The sequence below is a fragment of the Etheostoma spectabile genome, chromosome 4 (assembly GCF_008692095.1).
Source record: "Etheostoma spectabile isolate EspeVRDwgs_2016 chromosome 4, UIUC_Espe_1.0, whole genome shotgun sequence".
In the NCBI taxonomy this organism is placed as follows: Eukaryota; Metazoa; Chordata; class Actinopteri; order Perciformes; family Percidae; genus Etheostoma; species Etheostoma spectabile.
The window spans coordinates 34,866,028-34,882,750 of NC_045736.1; the positions used below are offsets into that span (position 1 = coordinate 34,866,028).

Below are 16,723 nucleotides of genomic sequence, written 5' to 3' on the forward strand. Positions count from 1 at the left end.
TCGGGTTTTTTTTCAATCAAAAGTACTCACATCTTTATAGCGATCAAGATTGACATAAAAATTGGCCGGAATTCTCCTTTAACCATAATGGCCGGCTGCTTACGGTGCTCTGTACCCGACTCACAGTCACTTATTCTCAGTTAACTGAACCACCAGCTGTCGCTGACCTGACGGAGCATTGTGCTGGGCATAGTAGCCAGTGTCGCAGAGCTCTTTGGCGGCTAAATACATCTACTAACTGCTGCTGATACAATAAGCTGTGACGGAGGTCTGTAGCCGGCATCACAAAGCTCTGTAGCGGCTTAAACAGCTAGCAACTACCGCTCTGTAGCACGGAGCTCTGTGAGCAATGTCACGTGACCAGCCAGCGGTTTCCTAGTTTTGGTATGAAATCATATGTAACTTTTCGTTCAAAATCCTACAAACCCGTTCATGAAAATGCTTTGTACAATGATAGCATTTCATTTCCATAGGTTAAATTAACTTTTTTTTTATTCTGTGCTTTTTGTGTCAGATTTACAGTACCCTGAAAATCTGGGCATCATGCCTTATCACACATTTTCATTTCCCCCAAGACTGCACATTAGGCAACAGACACTTTGTGTTAAGTCCTCCCTAATTTAGGTTTGTCTCTATTATAAGTAATTATCCTGCATAGTGCTGAAATATCAACACTGTCTATGGAGTTGGAAGAGGAGTGATGAGAATGAACCCCACTGATTATATTATATTCCAGCTGGGACCATTTTTACAGAACTAAGGCGTAGTAAAACTTAATTATTCATCATTTATTTACTTATTTATCAGCGCCCAGGAATTGCCTCCAGGGCCCCTGAAGGTCCACTGAGGCCATTTCTCAGTGACTCAGACCTATTTGTTTTAGGCTAGATGCATTATATTTTGTACTGCATACAATATACATATCAATTCTACTTTCATTCTAGACCATTGTGAGGAAATACAACTCTCTCATAGTCAAGTTATACTGACGCAAACTGTTTTTGGTTTGGTTTATCCATTTGTTTGTTGGTTTGTCTGTCTCTTAGCAGGATTACTGAAAACAACAGGCTCAATTTTCATGGAACTCGGTGGAACGATGTAGCATGGACCATAAAAGAACCATTACATTTTGGAGCACAAGTCGGATACAAAAATAATTTTTTAGTTAAGCTTGCGAGATAGGGCTTCTTAATTTATGTGGTGCCAAAAAAAGAGGAAAAATTAGTTCCCACCAGTAAAACACGGCATTAACGTTGTGAGATTGGGCATGTCTTGGTGGAGGTCTGGACTCTCCGAATGTTCTTCTAGTTAAAGATGAGGCAGGTTTTGGTAGCAGAATGCATCTTAATTTTTATTTATTTCAAAACTTTTTTTTTTGTGTATGTGTGTCCTTTTTCTTAGGACTTTTCCTTATTACATGGGAGGGATTGGAGGTCGTTTTGTTGTGTTTTTTGTTTTGTTTTTATAACTCAAGGGAATTGCATGGTTTGTTTTATATGTATCGCATTGTAAATGTATGGCTATGCAATTCTTGTTAAAAACCAAATAAACAAAGTTTGAAAAAAAAAAAAAGATGAGGCAGGTTTTTTCACTGCTTAACATGATCATGCAGCAACACCTTTGAGGGCTTTATCTGGTCAATTTGTATTTGTTATTGTTCATTGCTATGTCAGCAAACCCATCTATTGGTTACTTACTCTGAGACAGTGGGATAGAGGGATGGGGAAATGGGGCAGGGTGATGTGAGGGGAGAGGGGAGGGGGGGGGGGTCTCTCTCTCTGTGATATGAGCTAATGGCTCTCTGCTGGCATCTGGCTACTGTGTATGCATGCAGCTCATTAAGGAGTCACTGTGTAACCCCCAAGAGACAGCCAGAGGGAGGGAGGGAAGGAGGGAGGGAGGGAGGGAGGGGGGTATAATGCAGGGTGAGGCGTCACACTACAATGACAGCAGCATCAAATTAGCTCTATTTCCTTGTAGAGTGGGATGTTGTCTCATATTGATTTTTCTCACAGTGCCTTTCTTCCTACATGCTGGTGTTACCTGTGGTAAGGATTGGGGTTGTTTGAAACCCAGAGGGCCCGACAAGTGCAGGACGCACAGTGCCACTGGAATCATTACAAATTATAATCAATTACCTGTAATTGATTGGCTTGTTGAGTCTTCTCAGCTTTTCTTGCCAGAGCTCAGAAAACTTAAAAATAACGGCCTACTATCAAGCCACTAAAAGGAGTTTTCATCAAATAGAATACACAAAAAAATAACAGGTAGTCTAAAATCATGTTCTTTGTGAAGCAAAGAACCAAATCAATTTCTGATAAAAAACCACACTGTGTTATTCAAGTGTACTCACTTTAATAATGTGTCAGTCCCTACACCCAAGGTAGTTGGTCCCATCCTGGAGTTCTGGAACCCCAAATGTAGAACTGAAGGTTCACACTATATACTAATTATGTCATAAATATTTGCTGTTTTTCAATTTTTGCTTTTTTTGGGGTAAAATATCAGATACTTTCCCTTCTTTGAGTTTCCAAAAATAAATAAATAAACCACTGTTTAGTTGAGCGGCTCAAAATTCATGTCCACACTCAAGTAAACACTTTTTGTTTTTTGGACATTTATATTTCTCTTGTAATATTCTGTATCCACTAGGGCTACACATTCAGTAAAACCTATTTTTAAAAGATGATGCTCATGTTGTTTTGTATTTCTTTTTGTATCTATTGTGATTCATAATCTCCATGTATAGTGTCCATGTACATGTATGCATATGGAGTTTACTGTACTGTATACTGCATACATATACATGTCTATGTATGTCAATGTATGTCATCGGGACATAATTGTTTGTTCACTGTTTATCAGGGTCCGGGAGGTCTGCAAGTGCATGTATGTGACACTGGATGTAGGGATCTAGGGGATATAGGGAAGCTGCATGCCCTGTCCAATTATTATCATGTTCATAAATACCCCCTACATGCATGTTAATGAGCATCTGGGAGACATCAACTATGTGTCAGGGACAGAAAATGTAAATTATGAAGAAGTAGACAAATGGAGGGTTGCATGGATGGATGGTGGAAGAAAGACAACAGATGGACAATGGACAGAACAATTCTGCCACAACAGAAGGAAGACCCCAGCACATATCTAGATTTTTTTTCCAATGTGAGGACCTGATAAGCGCAGTAGTGACAGTGACAGAGAAAGAGGTGTTGGGAGATGTATGAGAAAAGGATGAGCTGGAGATGATGGATGACACAGAGCTGGATCCTGCTGCTTAAAATAAAGTGTTAAGTTGGCCCATGATTCATGGCGTCTCGCCAGAGGCGGAGCGCCGTTGGAGAGGTTAAGTGCACGACTCCGGTGGCCTCATGGTGACAGAGAGATGAAGTGGTTTACACTTAGGATTCAACACTGCTTTCTGAGGTAATTCAGATTTTCACCTCCCTCACCTCAACTACATCTTCATCAACTTACAGTATGTGTAGACCAATATATGCAATAGTTTAACTGTTGAAGGTTTAAGGAAAAACCCACTCCCTCACTATTTTGATAATAAATGTAGACTTTTACTCTCAGTAGGTTTTCTTCATTTTCTGTATGTAGTTCCATTGCCGCCAGAACATCAGCCCGATTTCACTCATTTAGGCCGGATATCCGTTGCCTTGGGCTTCCCATGTGTTGGTATTTTAAAGGTCCCATGGCATGAAAATGTCACTTTATGAGGTTTTTTAAGATTAATATACGTTCCCCCAGCCTGCCTATGGTCCCCCAGTGTCTAAAAATGGCGATAGCCTCCCCCCCCCCAACCCTAACCCCTAACCATAACTCTTTCTCTGCTTTGTCCACCCAGAGAATTTGGCCCACCAATGAGAAAGAGAAAGACATCATGGCTTTCAAACGGGCAAAATGGCAAGTCAAGGGCACACCCCGATCCCCCACTTTGCCCCCCCCAGCATAAAATTAATATTTCTTGAAATTAATGCATATTAGATTTTTTTGTAAATCAGATTTGCAGTAATGCCTATGATAAAAATATGGAATAATTGACTAATAACATGGACTGTGTCGTAAATTAATTAATCTAGTCATTGTATAGTTTGACACTGTTTTCTGCCAACATTGCAATGCATGAAATTGTATAGATGCCAGAACATTGTTATTTCACAATTGTCAGATATTACTCAAAATTATTATAATTTATCAGTTTCCACAATCTCAATTTAGTGTGTGAGTGGTGATTGAGTGAGTGAGTGAGTGAATGAGTGAGTGATTTTAGTCACAAACAAGGTCAAATACCACACTTAAAGTTGTGCAATGGGTAAGCAGACAGTCATTACAGGCACACAGGTGGGCCGAGTCAGGTAATCAGGCAGATGGTGATAACACAGGTAGAGTAACTGGCAAAGCTTCCTGAGCAGGAACAGGTTACAGGGTTCAGGGTTCAGGAATGAATGGCTGAAACACAACAACAGTAAAGCAACATTACCAATCTAGCCATGGGAAGAATGTCAGTGGCCAGTAAAGTATATGCACTGGGGCTTGATGAGAGAACAGGCGTCAGATGTGCAGGGTCAGGGGATTGGCAGGAGCAGGAGCGGTGAACTTTTACTGCTTTCACACCTATGTAGTGTGATGTAGTAATAACAGTTTTACATTTGCTCTCCAACGTACTGGTCAACTTTCATTCCTACGTCACCTACGGTCATGAAGGCCGGGTCATCACCGAAACAACTAGATGGCAGGTACAAACGGCAAAAATGGGTTTCCTCAGGAGGGGGGCTGGTGTCTCCCTTAGAGATAGAGAAGCTCAGTCATCTGTGATTGGAGTAGTGCCGCTGCTCCTTTGCATGGACGGGAGGCAGCTGAGGTGGTTCAGGCATCTGTTAAAATGCCTCCTGGCTGAAGGAGGTGTTCCAGGCCTTGGGGAAGACCCAAGACTAGGTGGAGAGAGTAAATCTCCACCCTGGCCTGGGAACACCAGAGATCTAAGGAGCAGTTAACCATTCTCATCAGAAATCCACCGGAGTTTAAAGGTCCCATGACATGGTGCTTTTTGGATGCTTTTAGATAGGCCTTAGTAGTCCCCTAATACTGTATCTGAAGTCTCTTTTATATAGGCCTTAGTGGTCCCCTAATACTGTTCTGAAGTCTCTTTCATATAGGCCTTAGTGGTCCCCTAATACTGTATCTGAAGTCTCTTTTCCTAAATTCTGCCTTGGTGCAGAATTACAACCACTACAGCCAGTCCCACAATGAGCTTTCCTTAGTATGTGCCATTTCTGTGTCTGTAGCTACTGAGGGGGGGGGGGCAAAGTGGAGGCTGGGGGTGTGGCCTCGACTTGCCACTTCGCACGTTTGAAAGCCATGATGTCTCTCTCTTTCTCATCTGAGCGGGCAAAGCAGAGAAAGAAGCAGTAACCTTCCAGATTCCAGATCGGCACATCAGAGCTTTCATTTTCTCAAAAGCAGGGCAGGATACCCAGGGCTCGGTTTACACCTACTGCCATTTTTTGCCACTGGGGGACCATAGGCAGGCTGGGGGAACGAATACTAATCTTAAAAAAACCCTCATAAAGTGACATTTTACCTTTCAAATATCAACACAAAGGAAGCCCAAGGGAATAGATATCCGGCCTAAAGGAATTCCCAGCGCAAACAGAGCACTCGCAGAAGTGGAAAATCATGGAAATAGACTAGGGGTCTCCTGCTGGAGCTGCTGCCCCTCCCAACCTGACCACATATAAAGGGATGAAGATGGATGGATAAATCTAATCATGAAGACTGATTCATGCTTACTCTATTTATTTATTCCCTCTTCATCCTCTTGCTTCCAACTCAATCAGCTAACTGAGCGCGTTCCCTCTTTCAGTTAAACAACCAATTGCTCTTCACCCCTTCACGACCAGTGTCTAGACTCCTACAACTCATGGCATCATCCGCCCATTAAAATAATGATGGGCTCTAAGTGCTAAAGATGCTTTTTCTTTAACTCATCTGTTGTGCACTAAATAAATGCATTGCACTGGATTTTACAGCGCATTTCTAGACTTAATGAATACTTAAAGCACTTTTACACAGTACAGATAGAATTCAGGGTTCAGTGTCTTGCCCAAGGACACTTTGATGTGGGATTGCAGGGACAGGGATTGAACCACTGACCTTCAGATTGGTAGATGACCTGAGTCACAGCTGGCAATGTCAAAAGATTAAGTAAATACCGTAAATGAAGTCTCCTGTGACTGAATTGACTGCACAACCTTGGTCACACACAAAATATTCCATGAATAGAGCCCTACTTTACGTATTTCATTCCACAGGACTAGTTACAAATGAGGGTCATGATGTGTCAACGCTTAAGTCTCCTGCACTGATTCAGGCTACTTTAATTGACTCATCTTTGATATTGAGTTTGCCTGGGGAAATTTAACACCTTCATTATATCCTTGACGTCACCATAACCAAGCTGCTGCTCTAAATAGCTGAAAGAAGTAGGTAATTACTTGTTGTTGTTTTTTTGCTTTCCAGGCACGTAGGAGCTCTGTGGACTCACCGGGGATCAAAATTATAGATGCTAATGAATGCTACAGACATTACAATGACAATTACAGCAGCGCTGCCAGTTAAACTGAGGCAGAATGAACAGAGCTTTAGTGCCGGAGCGAAGCAGAATGTTTAAGATCATGTCTTCTGACTTATTCCACTGACTTCTCATCTTTCTTCTCATCCTTCCATTGTCTGGTTCTGTTTTCTAATTTACAATTTGGCTTCAGTTTGTAGTGAATAAAACTTAAATGCGTTGCAGAAGAGAAAATGCTGCAGCAGCAATACAGTACAAGAGTGACTGCCACATGAATAAAACTGAATATAGGTGTAGGTTATCAAATGGATGATAATTAAATTAACAATGCAACATAAAATTGTGCGTGTGCTAGGACAGAAACATGTACGTCAGTACGTAGATTGGTGTTCAAATCCATTGTAATTAACATTAAAACCAGGTTAACTGCATCAGATTTGCTCTATCAAAGATGAAAAGGCCAACTTCTTTTAGCTGCCTTTCATACAGGAGATGAGTTTTAGACACTGGGAAAAAAAGAAACCTTGGTACAGACCTGGATTTTAACCACATGGTGGAGGCCCAGCCATTTATTTGCTGATGAATAAGCATGTTCAGCTTCAGGTATGTGGGGGTATAGCTCAGTGGTAGAGTATTTGACTGCAGATCAAGAGGTCCCCAGCTCAAATCTGGGTGCCCCCTATGCAGATGAAGTGTGCATAATGTCAAAGTTGTTGTTTTGTTCCCACCTTAAAGCTTTAAGGTCTTACTAATTTGTACAGAGTTTGTACATATACGCTTTGAGCTATGCGAGAAGTTGTAGGATAACCTACAATTTCTTGATATTTAAGTAAGACACAAATGACCCCAAACACCTCTGAAGTTTATTATCATGGCCTTCAAGAGCACTGTAAGGAAGCTCAGCGTTATCTTAATTTAGGATATATTATTTAACACAGTACGACCATGTGAATGAATTTACTGTATACAGTATATACATCCATCCATCCATCTTCCACCGCTTATCCGGTATCGGTTCGCGGGGGCAGCAGCTCCAGTAGGGGACCCCAAACTTCCCTTTCCCGAGCCACATCAACCAGCTCCGACTGGGGGATCCCGAGGCGTTCCCAGGCCAGGTTGGAGATATAATCTCTCCACCTAGTCCTAGGTCTTCCCCGGGGCCTCCTCCCAGCTGGACGTGCCTGGAACACCTCCCTAGGGAGGCGCCCAGGGGACATCCTTACCAGATGCACGAACCACCTCAACTGGCTCCTTTCGACGTGAAGGAGCAGCGGCTCTACTCCGAGCTCCTCTCGGATGACTGTGCTTCTCACCCTATCTCTAAGGGAGACACCAGCCACCCTCCTGAGGAAACCCATTTCGGCTGCTTGTTCCTGGATCTCGTTCTTTCGGTCATGACCCAGCCTTCATGACCATAGGTGAGGGTAGGAACAAAAAATTGCCGGAGATCGAGAGCTTTGCCTTCTGGCTCAGCTCCCTTTTTTGTCACAACGGTGCGATAAACAGAATGTAATACCGCACCAGCTGCTCCGATTCTCCGACCAATCTCCGGCTCCATGGTCCCCTCACTCGCGAACAAGACCCAAGGTACTTAAACTCCTTCACTGGGGTAGGACTCACTCCTACCTGAAGAAAGCACTCATCGATTTCCTGCTGAGAACCATGGCCTCAGATTTGAGGTGCTGTCCTCATCCCAGCTGCTTCACACTCAGCTGCAAAACCGATCAGTGAGTGCTGAAGGTCACAGACGATGACGCCATCAGGACCACATCATCTGCAAAAAGCACGATGAGATCCTAAGCCATCAAACTGCAACCCTCCCCGCCTCAACTACGCCTCGATATCTGTCCATAAATATATAAACAGGATTGGTAACAAAGCGCGAGCCTGGCGGAGGCCAACCCTCACCTGGAACGAGTCCGAATTATTGCCGAGAACCGAACACAGCTCTCGCTTTGGTCATACAGAGATTGGATGGCCCTAAGAAGGGACACCCTCACTCCATACTCCCGCAGCACCCCACAGTTTCTCCGGGGGACCCGGTCATACACCTTCTCAGATCCCAAAACACATGTAGACTGGTTGGGCATACTCCCAGGCTCCCTCCAGGATCCTTGCGAGAGTAAAGATTGATCCGTTGTTCACGACCAGGACGGAATCCGCATTGTTCCTCTTCAATCGAGGTTCGACTATCGGCCGAACCCTCCTTTCAGCACCTTGGAGTAGACTTTACCAGGGAGGTGAGAAGTGTGATACCCCTGCAATTGGCACAAACCCTCTGGTCCCCCTTTTGAAGAGGGGAACCACCACCCGGTCTGCCACTCCTTAGGCACTGTCCCAGACTTACGCAATGGTAAAGAGGCGTGTTAACCAAGACAGCCCCTCACACCCAGAGCTTCAGCATTTCTGGACGGATTTCATCAATCCCTGGGCTTTGCCGCTGTGGAGGTGTTGACTACCTCAGGACCTCCACCAGGGAAATTGACAATAATCCCCCATCATCCTCCAGCTCTGCTCCACACAGAGGACGTGTCAGCGGATTTAGGAGTTCCTCAAAGTGCTCCTTCCACCGCTCTATTACCTCCCAGTTGAGGTCAAAAGTCCCATCCTTACTGTATACAGCTTGGATGAGTCCCGCTTCCCCTCCTGAGGTGGTGAACGGTTTTCAGAAGCACCTTGGTGCCGACCGAAAGTCCTTCTCCATGTTTTCTCCGAACTTCTCCCACACCCGCTGCTTTGCTCTCGTCACGAGAGGTGCAGCCTTGAGCGTCGGTACCTTGCAACTGCGTCCGGAGTCCCTGGGAAACATATCCGGAAGGACTCCTTCAGGTGGACGGGTTCCCTGACACCCGGTGTCCACCAGGGTGTTCGGGGTTACCGCCCCTTGAAGCACCTAAGACCCTTAGGACCACAGCTCCCCGCGCAGCTTCAGCAATGGAACTTTGAAAATGTCTATTCAGGTTCAATGCCCCAGCTTCCACAAGGATGCACGAAAAGCTCCGCAAGAGGTGTGAGTTGAAAGTCCGTCGGACAGGGGCCTCCTCCAGACGTTCCCAATTACCCGCACTACGCATTTGGGCTTACCAGGTCTGTCCAGAGTCCTCCACCCCCTGGCCCAACTCACACCAGATGGTGATCAGGACAGCTCTGCGCCCTCTCTTCACCGAGTGTCCAAAACATACGGCCTCAGATCAGATGAAACGATTATAAAATCGATCATTGACCTTTGGCCTAGGTGCTCTGGTACCACGTACACTTATGAGCATCCCTATGTTGAACATGGGTGTTGTTATGGACAATCATGACTAGCACAAGAAGTCCAACAAACAACCACTCTGATTCAGATCAGGGAGGCGTCCTCCCAATCACGCCTCTCCAAGTATCTCTATCATTGCCCATGGTGTGCGTTGAAGTCCCCCAGCAGAACTATGGAGTCCCCTACTGGAGCCCCATACAGGACTCCATTCAAGGTCTCCAAGAAGGAAGAATACTCTGAACTCCTGGTTGGTGCATATGCACAAACAACAGTCAGAGTTTTCCCCCCCACACCCGCAGGCGTAGGGAGGCAACCCTCTCGCCCCGGGGTAAACTCCAACGCAAGCGGCGCTCGCAGCCGGGGGCTTGTGAGTATCCCACACTCGCCCGGTCCTCACACCTGGGCAACTCCGGAGTAGGACAGAGTCCAACCCTATCACAGGAGTACGGTTCCAGAACCGAGACTGTGCGTAGAGGTAAGCCCCACCAGTACTAAAGGTAGCGCTCCACCTCAGGCACAAGTTCCGGCCTCTTCCCCCACAGAGAGGTGAAGTTCCACGTCCCCAGAGACCGCCTCTGCCGCCCGGGTCTGGTCCGTCGAGGCCCTGACACTTCGCCGCCACCATATGGCAGCGCACACGTATATACAGTCCTTATTAAATTCACTGTAATAAATAAAAGGGTTAATGCAAATAATGTGTCCCTGAATTTCTTAAATAAAAAGTTTAGGGAATGTCTTAGGCGATGTGTTGTATAATGTTGGTTCTTGTATTTTAAATTTGGTTGCTTTCTACCCAAGTAGAGTGGTACTGCATGAGAGTCGACGGGATAGATGCAATGTTGTCAGCCATATGTGGGATTTCAATCTCAGTTCAGACAATAGGATGTCAAATACGATTCAAAATGCAAAGTTCACTTATTCAGCTCACAAGGGAAATCTGTAATATCCAACAAATCTGAATTTAAACTCTGACAACCCTTTAGATAAAAAAGAATCCAGTGATGAAAATGTCCTACACACTGCACAAACATTACATGGGTTGGTGTCAATGTGAAAATTGCCACCTATAATGTTGATGTATGCATTTATTGATATATGTTTTGTTCTGTTATTTGATTATCTTTTGTCTTTTATTTTGGTGTTACATATTAAACTGTAATCATACTCCTGTTGAAGGGGACAGTCATAAAGGCCCTGGGGCAATTGTTTTTAGTATGGATTGGTTACTAGGTACAAATCATTTTGATATGTTTAAATTAGAAAAAGGACGTTCAATCAGTTACTATGGTATATGTTGTCTTTGAGGAAATAAATTCCCAAGTATGTGTAATGTTGACTCCGCTCATTAGGCATGGCAGCTGTGCCTACATTTACCAGGATGTATTGCTTGTGAATAACAACTCTCTTAGCTTTTTTTAATAAATACAATAACAAAAACTGTTGTTGCATCTAAACAGGAAATACAACATGCATCTTTTGAATTCAAGTTTGTCCCTTTCACTGAAACCAAGAACATGTTACTTACAGTAACCCATCATAAAACACACAACAGTTGTACCAACATCCATCTTGGTTAGCCTTCCACTGTTCCAACAATCCCAAAATCATTGTGATGACAACAGGCTGGAATTGGGAATAAAGTTTGGTACTGGTTAAGGTAAGGAGAGACACATATCGACAGGGGAAACAGACTCAACACAACACCAGCAACACACGGCCCTCATCCACCTGCCCCGCCGCATCTGCCTGGTAGACTGTGGCTCGCTGGTAGCTCTGGTGGTTTGTTTGTCTTTTCCAGTTAATCAAGATCCAAATGCCCAGCACCTCTGTCCAAGGTAAACATGCAAGAACACACAGAGCTCTCTGAGAACTGTCCTTGATAACAGTATCAAGCAAACACTGTCTAGGCTGGATTCGGCTTTTTTTGCAGCAAAATCATTTAGTTTTTGTTGTACCAGAGGGCAATTTGAACAAAGACACCACCAATTGGTGTTTGATTTGTAGCTAAGGCCTTCGTCCATATCCTCCCTCCTGCAATTGCAGTGATGTGTGGTAAAGCAGATTTGCAACAGCGCTTGGCTGAGCCCCAGAGACACACAGGCCACACTTTGCCAGTGTGAATCCACTTATGTACTCAAAATAGCAAGAGTAAGTACAGAAGTGCAGGATTTGAGCAGCAGCAATAAACTGAATTAGCCGCAAGCCGTGAGCAGAGTTAGTAGAAGAGCAGCATGTGCAACACTTTGTAGTGTCCTGGAAATATTTGGATGTGTTTCTCTATGTAGTGCATATTCTAAATGCGTGCATAAAAAATTATGTTTTCATAATTAACTCAGGCCCACTATACAGTTAAGACAACAAACGGATGGAACATGGTTACAGCCATTGAAGAAGGAGATGCTAACGATGTGAATAGTTCAGATCCCATATGCCGTTTGTATGGCGCACCATTCCAACTAATGAAAATATACTAAATATTAGTAGAATAAAATAAATGTTTTGTACACATTTCTCCAGAAACCAGCCTGAAACATTTTGGATGCCACCTCAATTTATGATAAAGTTTTCTGGGTCTGAAGAGTTACAGGCTGACATTTGGATCTCTTGACAAAATCGTCACTTAAACATATGTAAATCAGCAGTAGTAGCGTACAGGACGTTTTCCCGCCTGGCCGTCTACCTCTCACCCCCTGTCGTCTGTGACCAGACTTCTCAAACAACATGATTATTTAGTCCTTTGGATTGATGCTGTGGCGGCTTGGTGCCTTTTAAGCCCTGCTAGGGCTGCCTGTGCACCACCTTTAAATACTCCACCCAATGACAAATGAAACATAAATGGCATTAAAGCTGTGTTGTGAGACATTTTATGATTCTCCCTGTGACTAATGAACACACAGACCAATAACCACAGATTGATGGCAAAAAGGTAGACAGATGCATTCATAATCAGAAAGGAGCTTGAGTCCATATAATCAAGTTTCCTAACGCAATGATACAGGGCTATTGGACCAGATGGACAGAGATGTAGGTGGGCTTTAAACAAATGTATGACACAAGTCAGCTAATTGCTAGAAATGAAACACAGATAAATGATCTGTTGTGTGGGCTGAGATTAATAGAATATTTCACAGATTAGAAAATGTCAGTAGATCATTGGGAGAAAAGTACAGACAGCAGGGAACACTAAGGGGAGGAGGAAAGTCTCTCTTTCACAACACAATTACTGCCATTACAAACTAAAGCCCACAAAGACACACACAGTGCTGGTTTGTACAGGAAGCTAAATAAATCATGAATTAAAAGCTGGATGGGAGACGTAAACATTCTTTATGTTGTCATCACACTGCTGATTTTTTGCAGCTGACAGAGCATCCAATTTTACTGACTTTCATCTATAAACATGTGCGCTGCCAAAGAGCTGCTCCCAGGACAGCTTATCTTGAAGACGACAGAATATAGGTCCATCTATATGAAAACCTTCCTTCTAAAAGAAGTTAGTGATGTCTGCGTCTGTGAAAAATGTCTAAGTAACAAACCTTTGCATGAATTAATTGTATTCCTAAAAATTAGCAATGTGGTGGGTCAGTTAGTTGATAGAGATGGAAATAGAGTTTCCAACTCCTTCCTGTTCCTGTAGTTGGCTTTAAGTCAACATGACTTGCCAAATAAACATTGTTCAACCTTTAATTTTAAATTCTGTTATGTCCCTCACACAGAATGAGCCATCCTCCTTTTCACAGAGTTAAATCATCAAATAAATGATGTTGGTCAGAGTAATGGCTCTCTTTAATTGTCTCTGAGGAGCAAACAAATTCTCTTGTAAGAATGGTGCTGTGAAGAGCCAAGTTCAAATGAATAATACTACTACTACCTATACTACTACTACTAATACTACTACGTCTGTAGTTTACACCCTTCTATCAATTATTAAACACCCATTCTCTCGATCTCAAATACCTTTCCGGCTTAGGACTTTCACAATATGGATTTTCACTAAAACAATTATTGTGGCCAAAAGAATTCCTGATAATGGTGTTGGTGTACTGAGACTGGCGCTATACACCTGCGCTGTGTGAAGAGTGATACCGCAGCACTTTTCTAACTGCGCTGTCAGACTTTTCATCAACACGCTCCAAGTACACTGTAAAAAATAACAACTCACTCATATGCAAACATTAAAGGTCCCATGGCATGAAAAATGTCACTTTACGAGTTTTTTTTAACATTAATTGCGTTCTCTCAGCCTGTCCATGGCTCCCCAGTGGCAGAAATGGTGTATAGGTGTAAAACCGAGCCCTGGGTATCGCTCTGCCTTTGAGAAATTGAAAGCTTAGATGGGGTGATGGAATCTTGCTCCTTATGACCACAAAAATCCAGATTGGCCAAGGTTACTCCCCTTTCTCTGCTTTGCCCGCACAGAGAATTTGGCCCACTCATGAAAATGTGCTGTTATATAGCGCTTTTCCAGTCTTAACAACTGCTCAAAAGCGTTACATCACAGGAAACAATTCACCATTTCAACACATTCATACACTGCGGCCGGGGCTGCCGTCAATGTGCCACCTATCATCAGATGAACATTCACAACCACATTCACTCTCGATGCGCAGCACGGGGGTAACGCGGGGTTCAGTTTCTTCCAAGGACACTTCGACAATGGACTGGCAGGGGGGGGATCAAACCACCACCTTCCGATGTGCAGGCAACCACTCTCACTGAGCCATAACCGCATGATGCTACATGAGAGAGACATCATGGCTTTCCACAAAAGTCACACATTGTTTATTTAATATATTTATGCGGTCAAGTATGCCAATAAGATGGGCAAAATTAGCTAAGGGATGAATCAGCACTTAAACTGGATTGATATTTTATTAATAATTTGTTTTTATTTTCCAATCTATTCTTTTCAGTATGCTAAGTGTTTTATATAGATCTGGGTTCAAATAGCAGCAGCTCATTTTAGTCACCATGAAATGGCAAGTTACATGGTGACAAGTGATAGTGAGACACAGTCTACATTTGTCTTAATTTTTCACAAACTTTTTATTTTTTCACTGTATTACTTTAAGGTTGGATTACGTTTGTTTTGTGGATTATTTCTAATTGAAAAACTTAGGTTTGTGTTTGTTTTTATTTGATCAATATTGAAGAAAGTGGGCAGATAATTTGCAGCGGCGACTAGGCAACGACAAAGCATGAATGTGAGTGAGACAACATAAAGTGTACATATTAAATACGCTAAATGTAAACATACAAAATTACAATAAAGAATGTACCAGAACTATCATCTGTAGTATTAAAACAGTTTGGCAGGTATGGCAACTCAAAAATAGTACAATAGTCAAGTAAAAAAACACTAGATGAAGGACAGAGTCTATGTACAGTTGTCCAGATGGAGTCTAGTGTAGACAGAATAAAAAAAAATTAAACAAATATGAAAAGTGCAGGTGAGAATGTGACAAACAATGAGTGACAGTGTGCAAAACTGCATGAATGATAAGAAGAAGAGTTACACTTGCAGTGATGGACAAGACCCGGACAGCAGTACTTAAAAGGCAGCAAGTGGGATAAGGTGTCAGTTTTACTTTTTTTGTGATCATTCACAGTCTGAAGCTGAAAACAGAGAAGAATGGCAATTTTTCAGGAGGAAGGTTGAGCATTTTTATAAATGGATACTCACAAATCATAGAAATGGTCTGTGCTAGTTATTTTCACCCTGACACGTTGGCGGCATACGTAAAAGAGGCCCTATACAGAATGGAAAGCCACATCTAGACCTAATTTTAGATGGAGATGGTTATGTGGGCTAAAGGGAGAGGTGACTGTCTAAACCAAACACTACATATCATAAGTAGCCACATATTCTAATCTTGACCCATTTAAAGTGATGCTGGTCAGACAAGAAGGATTGGGAAGCTATTGCTTAAAAAGGATCCACTAGTTCATCATTTCAATTTCAATTTTATTTATAGTATCAATCATAACAAGAGTTATCTCAAGACACTTTACGATGGAGTAGGTTAGACCACCTCAGAGTTACAAGGACCCCAACAGTTCTAGTAGTTTCCTCCAGAGCAAGCAACGTGCGACAGTGGCGAGGAAAAACTTCCTTTTGGTAGAAACTCGGACAGACCAGGCTCTGGTAGGCGGTGTCTGACGGGGGGCGGTTGGGTAGTGGAAATAACAAAAATAGTAGTTTGTAGCATTTTTGTAGTAGGTCATGGCATAGCAGGGCACTGGCGGGCATACAAGGACAGCAGGACGTAGCTGGGCACCGAAGAGCGTAGCAGATGAAATGGCACCGCAGACGTTGTAGCGGGACCATGGCGACAGTGCTACCATGATTTGGAGCATCCTGTCCTACCTGTGACACCCACATGGAGAAAGTAGTTAGTGACCAGGCAGCAATTTGAGAGAAACCAAGGACTAAGTCTGCGTATCGAATGGAGGTTGAAAGAGTCAAAGGCTTTGAACGATCATTTTAGAGGTTGCAAAGTCAACGCTTTTCATCACTAGCGCTTGATGTAATTTAAACACCTGAGCGTGGCTGTGGGTGCAACGGACTGCAAGGAAGGCTGATTGCATAGCAAGAAAGGAACGGTTGAGATTACAGAGTGGTTGGTTAATCTGTTTGTTATCAATACTTCCAAGACTTTGAAAAGAACTGGGTGGGATAGACGTTGGTTGTTAAAAGTAGGGATCAAGGGTGATCGTCCTGGAAGGGGGGATGAAGAGAGAGAGATAATTTAAAAAGAGGTAATGGGGCTGCGTTTATATTAATAAAACTAATTTTAGAAAAACGGAATACAGGATTATCCAGCACAGCGGATTTGATCCATTAAGGGATGATTAAAAACAAATTTGCTGTGACACAATGAAAA

The 16,723-nt window shown here is 43.1% G+C and overlaps 1 long non-coding RNA gene and 1 other non-coding gene across 2 annotated transcripts in view; both read left to right on the top strand.

Moving 5' to 3' along the window:
* LOC116687652 (uncharacterized) overlaps positions 1-16,723 on the top strand; it is a 28,026-nt gene that overhangs the window by 5,815 nt on the left and 5,488 nt on the right. Inside the window, exons 2-3 of the long non-coding RNA XR_004331604.1 lie at positions 11,699-11,711; positions 13,331-13,336. This is a non-coding gene — a long non-coding RNA (uncharacterized LOC116687652). The remainder of the gene's footprint in view (positions 1-11,698; positions 11,712-13,330; positions 13,337-16,723) is intronic.
* Positions 7,193-7,264, top strand: trnac-gca (transfer RNA cysteine (anticodon GCA)). Its single transcript has one exon. It is a non-coding gene; the product is annotated as a tRNA-Cys (tRNA).